At 39.3% G+C, this 7,906-nt stretch overlaps 1 pseudogene; it reads left to right on the top strand.

Moving 5' to 3' along the window:
* The first annotated feature begins 3,290 nt into the window (after positions 1-3,290).
* H3f3a-ps1 (H3.3 histone A, pseudogene 1) lies at positions 3,291-4,160 on the top strand (annotated as a pseudogene).
* Positions 4,161-7,906: the final 3,746 nt, after the last annotated feature.

The raw sequence follows: 7,906 nt of genomic DNA, 5'->3' as shown, positions 1-7,906 counted from the left end.
CTGGGAAAGGGAAAATCAGTTTTCTCTGGAGTGTTGCTGAAACTGAGTGCATCAACCACACTCAGGGCAGGCCCTAAGCCCAGGAGTAGTTGGCCCAAACAAGCCAGCCTATGTGGGTTTTTTTTTTCCTTTGCAAGAATAAACTGGACAGTGGGTGAATTGGAAGGGCATATGTTGGAGATCAGCTCAGTTATACGGCAAGGCCAGCCTAGGCTACGTGAAACATTTCCCCCAAAAAATAAATAAATAAACAAAAATACAAAAGCTGTAGATGTTTATAGAATAAAATAATAAACACTGGCAGAGTAGATCCCCACTGAGCCCCCGCCCCGACTTTCGTCTTCCATAATAATGTGGTGAAGCATAAATGTTTTCTTCTTTTTTACCTTGAGGTTGTTGATCAGCAATGAAGCCTTGGGGCAGCTGCTAGCCCCATCCTGTGCACTACGTAATACGTCAAGAACTGCACATAGGCAAACTTAGCACGGACAAAATTAGCAGAGAAACGCGTGATCTTTGGCCTTGAGAACTCAGTTCTACAGAGCTGAGAAATAACATGATTATGATCTGATACGTGTCACTCGGCCATAAACGTCCTTCTGTAAAGAGTGCCTAACAGTATGAGGTCTCATGTCTGATGCAGGCTGTCCCTGAGTCAGCCTCTCAGCAAGGTGACTCTTATAGGAAGACTGTCCTCCATTGTCCAACTACCTTGCCCTGAATTCTAGATTTACACTTCTAACAGCCTAGGAGAATTCTCCTAGACCTCTTACATTTAAGTTATCCCAAAACGAACATCCAATCTCACTTTCCAATCTGGTCTATTTAGTTCTCCTTACTTGAACTGATGGGGAGTCATCTTTGACTCTGCTTTTAAATCTAACACTCAATCTGGTAAGAAACTAATCCAACTCTACTCTTGGCCTTATGACCTTGCTACAACTTTGGTTGTCACTATTATTAAAGTTGCCGCTATCTTTGGCCTGCAATCTGTCCCACAATCTCTTTCAATATACTCTCCCCATAAACTCATAAACCATATTCTACCTTGTCTCTGATCAAAAGTCTTTAGTTGTCCACAGCTCAAATAAGAGCTAAGGTCCTTAGAATGTTCTAGGAGGTTGAGTTTGACCTGCATTCCCACTTTTCCTCTGGCTTTGAGTCCTCTGATTCTTTGCCTATTCTCCAGACTTCATGTGCTTTATCCATATGGTATGCCACCAGCTTGGCAAACGCTTCTTTATGTCTTTGCCCAAATAGTTTATGAAATATACCCTAAAAACCCTGCTAGAATGTATGACGATATTATAATCCCAACGCTTGTCAAGTTGAGGTAAGAGGGTTACAAGTTCAAGTCTAACCTAGACCACATTAGGAGATAGTAACTGGTGGAAAAAAAATCTGTACATCTGTACTTCCCTCATCCCATGAATTCCAAATACTTGCTCATTTTACTCCAAAACCACCTATCGTCACCTATTTAGTTTGCTTCGTTTTATGCTCGCTGTATGTCTCGTGTGCCTTGTGTCATAACGCACTCCAAAAAATATAATATATTTCTTTGAACATTCCCCACTACATAGTATAAACTTAACATCATATTAGTTAAATAACAAACATAACTTAAGTGCTGGAGAGATAGCTCACTGCCTGAGAACATTTTCTGTTCTTTTAGAGAACATGTGTCCGGGTTCCCAGAACCCATGGTGTCTCATAATCATCCTCCACGACTCCAGTTTCACGGGATCTGATGTCATTTACTGACCTTTATAGGCGCTGAGCACGCAGATGGCGCACATACACCCATTATAAATAAATCTTTAAAATTTAATGAATCTATGAATTATGAAAAAAAATAGAGCAAAAAGATATCTGAAAGGTCAATTGTCAGAGAAATGTCATTATTTTTGTCTATTTTAATTAGTACAATAAAATAACATTGAAAAGATCAAGATTGGGGAACTATTTAACTTGAACTGAAAGAACATAGTTGCCCATTGTGTCAGTGCCTGTTGTCCTTTAGTTTGTCTGCAGTTTAGCATTTAGTTTTCCGTCTTCATTCATATGCCTTTGCCTTTCCAAACATGGACTCAGACGAAATTAATTCTGTTGAATTCACTGGCCCATAAAGTAGACACATTTATATTTTCAAAGTCATTGACAAATTATCTTTACAATTATACATCAATTTATATCTACACCATCAGGATATATGTAGGGCTGGATATTGAGAGTTTTCAGTAATTACTTTTTATTGTAAAGAAATAAATACAGACACATGAAAACGTAAACTGTCTATAAATTATTTCAACAATGACTAAATACAGTGGGTTGGGTGATAAGGGGGCCGACTACCATGAAGGAATGGTGGAAAGATGGATAGATGGATGATTAAAGGGATGTAGAGTGAGCATATGTTTGACTGGAAATGAGGATGTGCAGGGAGAGAAAGTGGGGGGAGGGTTGCCTGGTTGTGTGGAATAATTAAGGTAGCAGTAGAAAAGTCGTTCCGCTTTGATTTTCAAACGAGAAAGAGTGCGCTGGTTGAGGAGAACAAGTGAAAATCGTGTTTTGTTTCTTTCCTAATTAATTCCAAGAGACCAAAAATGAAACATCAATAAAACCTTCCTTTCTCAAAAGATAAAGCAGTCGCCACTGCCTGAAAAAGCAAGTGTTTTTGTGTGACGCTGGCTGGGAGCAGCACACCGCTGCGTCTGAAATGTAATTGTAAAACACGTTCTATAATCTCCCACGTCCCCGTAGAGCTGCGGCTTCTCATATGCAAGGACTAGAAAGATTTATAAAGAAAAAGCAATGAGTGGCCTTCACAAGATTAACTCCTTTTGAAGAGAGGGGTGTTTCTAGAAATGGGGATTGATTCAAAACCAGGACAAAAAGTCACCCTAGTATACAACAGAAACCACTGTCACTGCCTGGTCGTGTGCACAAGCACACTGTGGGGATTTTGTTGTTGTTGTTGTTGTTTATTTGTTTGTTTGTTTTACCTTCACAAAAAATTGACTCAAACTCACTGGATATTGCTTTTCCAAGGAGACATGACATCTGAAATCCTCTTTATCTCTATTAACCTGATTGAGCCCCAGGGCTTTCTTTTCCTAATCAGTATCAAATACCATAAGGTTAGTGTGGCTATGTTTCTGAGAGTCTCGAATGACATGTCTTCATAGAATCATGAAAAAAAAAAATCTTTCATTTTTCACCAGGAAGCTTATGTGGAAATATGTCTGCTAAAAAAGAAAGTGGACTTGAGATTGTGTTCGCAGCCCTCGCCGCGCCGCCGCCGCTCTCTAACGCCAGCGCCGCCTCTTGCTTGCTGAGCTCCAGCCGACGGAGAAGCGGGGTAAGTAAGGAGGTGCTCATACCATGGCTCGTACAAAGCCGACTGCCCGCAAATCCACTGTTGGTAAAGCATCCAGCAAACAACTGGCTACAAAAGCCGCTCACAAGAGTGCGCCCTCTACTGGAGGGGTGAAGAAAGCTCATCGTTACAGGCCTGGTACTGTAGCACTCCGAGAAATGAGACGCTGTCAGAAGTCCACTGAGCTTCTGATTCGCAAGCTCCCCTTTCAGCGTCTGGTGCGAGAAATGGCTCAGGACTTCAAAACAGACCTGCGCTTCCAGAGTGCGGCTATTGGTGCTTTGCAGGAGGTAAGGAAAGCCTACCTGGTTAGCCTTTTGAAGGTACCAACTTGTGTGCTATCCATGCCAAACGTGTATCAATTATGCCAAAAGACATCCAGCTAGCACGCCGCATACGCGGAGAACGTGCTTAAGAGTCCACTATGAGGGGAAACATTTCATTCTCAAAAAAAAATTTTTTTCCTCTTCTTCCTGTTATCAGTAGTTCTGAATGTTAGATATTTTTTCCATGGGGTCAAAGGTACCTAAGTATATGATTGCGAGTGGAAACATAGGGGACAGAATCAGGTATTGGCAGTTTCTCCACGTTCATTTGTGTGTGAATTTTTAATATAAATGCAAGATGTAAAGCATTAATGCAAGCAAAATGTTTCCGTGAACACATTTCGACAGTTCAACTTTATAACAATTATAAATAAACCTGTTAAAATTTTCTGGACAATGCCAGCATTTGGATTTTTTTTTAAATAAGTAAATTTCTTATTGACAGCAAAAAAAAATGGACTTGAGACAAATGTGTTTAGAAGTCAACAAGAACTGAGTTTGAATCTTAACTACTTCCAGTTGTGGGCTCCTCAAAGTCTTTTGACCATTATCTACCTAACAGTTGTGGTTATATACTAATTTAGTCTATAGAAACACAACAAATTGTCACCTTCCTCTCTTGAAACATTTTTCTCAAGAAAAAAAAACATACGAATAAAAATAGACGTGCCTTTGTAACCCATTGGTATATATTGATTATTTATCTGGAGAGCTAATTGAAATTTCTTGGTTCTGAAAACTGTAATGGTCAAGAAAGCAAAGTGCTTGCATTAGCCATTGTACATGCAGTGAGCTCTCAGGTATCCTTCACTAGTTCAGCACAGCTTTTACATTTATGAAACATCTGTTCAAGCAGCTGCTTCTCCATTAAAGAAAAATAAAAATGTACCACTTTTCCTTACCAATGCTGATAAATGGGAACAGGTGATGATCTCAGGAGATACTGTGAATATAAATTAAGCCATTGAAATTCTCCAGTATTATGCTCTACTCAATGATAACCTGGTCAAGGAAGAAATAAAGAAAGAAATTAAAAACTTTTTAGAATTTAATGAAAATGAAGATACAACATACTCAAACTTATGGGACACAATGAAAGCTGTGCTAAGAGGAAAACTCATAGCGCTGAGTGCCTGCAGAAAGAAACAGGAAAGAGCATATGTCAGCAGCTTGACAGCACACCTAAAAGCTCTAGAACAAAAAGAAGCAAATACACCCAGGAGGAGTAGAAGGCAGGAAATAATCAAACTCAGAGCTGAAATCAACCAAGTAGAAACAAAAAGGACCATAGAAAGAATCAACAGAACCAAAAGTTGGTTCTTTGAGAAAATCAACAAGATAGATAAACCCTTAGCCAGACTAACGAGAGGACACAGAGAGTGTGTCCAAATTAACAAAATCAGAAATGAAAAGGGAGACATAACTACAGATTCGGAGGAAATTCAAAAAATCATCAGATCTTACTATAAAAACCTATATTCAACAAAATTTGAAAATCTTCAGGAAATGGACAATTTCCTAGACAGATACCAGGTATCGAAGTTAAATCAGGAACAGATAAACCAGTTAAACAACCCCATAACTCCTAAGGAAATAGAAGCAGTCATTAAAGGTCTCCCAACCAAAAAGAGCCCAGGTCCAGACGGGTTTAGTGCAGAATTCTATCAAACCTTCATAGAAGACCTCATACCAATATTATCCAAACTATTCCACAAAATTGAAACAGATGGAGCCCTACCGAATTCCTTCTATGAAGCCACAATTACTCTTATACCTAAACCACACAAAGACACAACAAAGAAAGAGAACTTCAGACCAATTTCCCTTATGAATATCGACGCAAAAATACTCAATAAATTTCTGGCAAACCGAATTCAAGAGCACATCAAAACAATCATCCACCATGATCAAGTAGGCTTCATCCCAGGCATGCAGGGATGGTTTAATATACGGAAAACCATCAACGTGATCCATTATATAAACAAACTGAAAGAACAGAACCACATGATCATTTCATTAGATGCTGAGAAAGCATTTGACAAAATTCAACACCCCTTCATGATAAAAGTCCTGGAAAGAATAGGAATTCAAGGCCCATACCTAAACATAGTAAAAGCCATATACAGCAAACCAGTTGCTAACATTAAACTAAATGGAGAGAAACTTGAAGCAATCCCACTAAAATCAGGGACTAGACAAGGCTGCCCACTCTCTCCCTACTTATTCAATATAGTTCTTGAAGTTCTAGCCAGAGCAATCAGACAACAAAAGGAGATCAAAGGGATACAGATCGGAAAAGAAGAGGTCAAAATATCACTATTTGCAGATGACATGATAGTATATTTAAGTGATCCCAAAAGTTCCACCAGAGAACTACTAAAGCTGATAAACAACTTCAGCAAAGTGGCTGGGTATAAAATTAACTCAAATAAATCAGTTGCCTTCCTCTATACAAAAGAGAAACAAGCCGAGAAAGAAATTAGGGAAACGACACCCTTCATAATAGACCCAAATAATATAAAGTACCTCGGTGTGACTTTAACCAAGCAAGTAAAAGATCTGTACAATAAGAACTTCAAGACACTGAGGAAAGAAATTGAAGAAGACCTCAGAAGATGGAAAGATCTCCCATGCTCATGGATTGGCAGGATTAATATGGTAAAAATGGCCATTTTACCAAAAGCAATCTACAGATTCAATGCAATCCCCATCAAAATACCAATCCAATTCTTCAAAGAGTTAGACAGAACAATTTGCAAATTCATCTGGAATAACAAAAAACCCAGGATAGCTAAAGCTATCCTCAACAATAAAAGGACTTCAGGGGGAATCACTATCCCTGAACTCAAGCAGTATTACAGAGCAATAGTGATAAAAACTGCATGGTATTGGTACAGAGACAGACAGATAGACCAATGGAATAGAATTGAAGACCCAGAAATGAACCCACACACCTATGGTCACTTGATTTTTGACAAAGGAGCCAAAACCATCCAATGGAAAAAAGATAGCATTTTCAGCAAATGGTGCTGGTTCAACTGGAGGGCAACATGTAGAAGAATGCAGATCGATCCATCCTTATCACCCTGTACAAAGCTTAAGTCCAAGTGGATCAAGGACCTCCACATCAAACCAGACACACTCAAACTAATAGAAGAAAAACTAGGGAAGCATCTGGAACACATGGGCACTGGAAAAAATTTCCTGAACAAAACACCAATGGCTTATGCTCTAAGATCAAGAATCGACAAACGGGATCTCATAAAACTGCAAAGCTTCTGTAAGGCAAAGGACACTGTGGTTAGGACAAAACGGCAACCAACAGATTGGGAAAAGATCTTTACCAATCCTACAACAGATAGAGGCCTTATTTCCAAAATATACAAAGAACTCAAGAAGTTAGACCGCAGGGAAACAAATAACCCTATTAAAAAATGGGGTTCAGAGCTAAACAAAGAATTCACAGCTGAGGAATGCCGAATGGCTGAGAAACACCTAAAGAAATGTTCAACATCTTTAGTCATAAGGGAAATGCAAATCAAAACAACCCTGAGATTTCACCTCACACCAGTGCGATTGGCTAAGATCAAAAACTCAGGTGACAGCAGATGCTGGCGAGGATGTGGAGAAAGAGGAACACTCCTCCATTGTTGGTGGGATTGCAGACTGGTAAAACCATTCTGGAAATCAGTCTGGAGGTTCCTCAGAAAATTGGACATTGAACTGCCTGAGGATCCAGCTATACCTCTCTTGGGCATATACCCAAAAGATGCCTCAACATATAAAAGAGACACGTGCTCCACTATGTTCATCGCAGCCTTATTTATAATAGCCAGAAAATGGAAAGAACCCAGATGCCCTTCAACAGAGGAATGGATACAGAAAATGTGGTACATCTACACAATGGAATATTACTCAGCTATCAAAAACAACGACTTTATGAAATTCGTAGGCAAATGGTTGGAACTGGAAAATATCATCCTGAGTGAGCTAACCCAATCACAGAAAGACATACATGGTATGCACTCATTGATAAGTGGCTATTAGCCCAAATGCTTGAATTACCCTAGATCCCTAGAACAAACGAAACTCAAGACGGATGATCAAAATGTGAATGCTTCACTCCTTCTTTAAATGAGGAAAAAGAATACCCTTGGCAGGGAAGGGAGAGGCAAAGATTAAAACAGAGACTGAAGGAACA

The sequence above is a fragment of the Rattus norvegicus genome, chromosome 6 (genome assembly GCF_036323735.1).
Source record: "Rattus norvegicus strain BN/NHsdMcwi chromosome 6, GRCr8, whole genome shotgun sequence".
Taxonomy (NCBI): domain Eukaryota; kingdom Metazoa; phylum Chordata; class Mammalia; order Rodentia; family Muridae; genus Rattus; species Rattus norvegicus.
The sequence above is the reverse complement of the archived record's forward strand: the minus strand, read 5'-3'. Positions and strand labels throughout refer to the sequence as shown.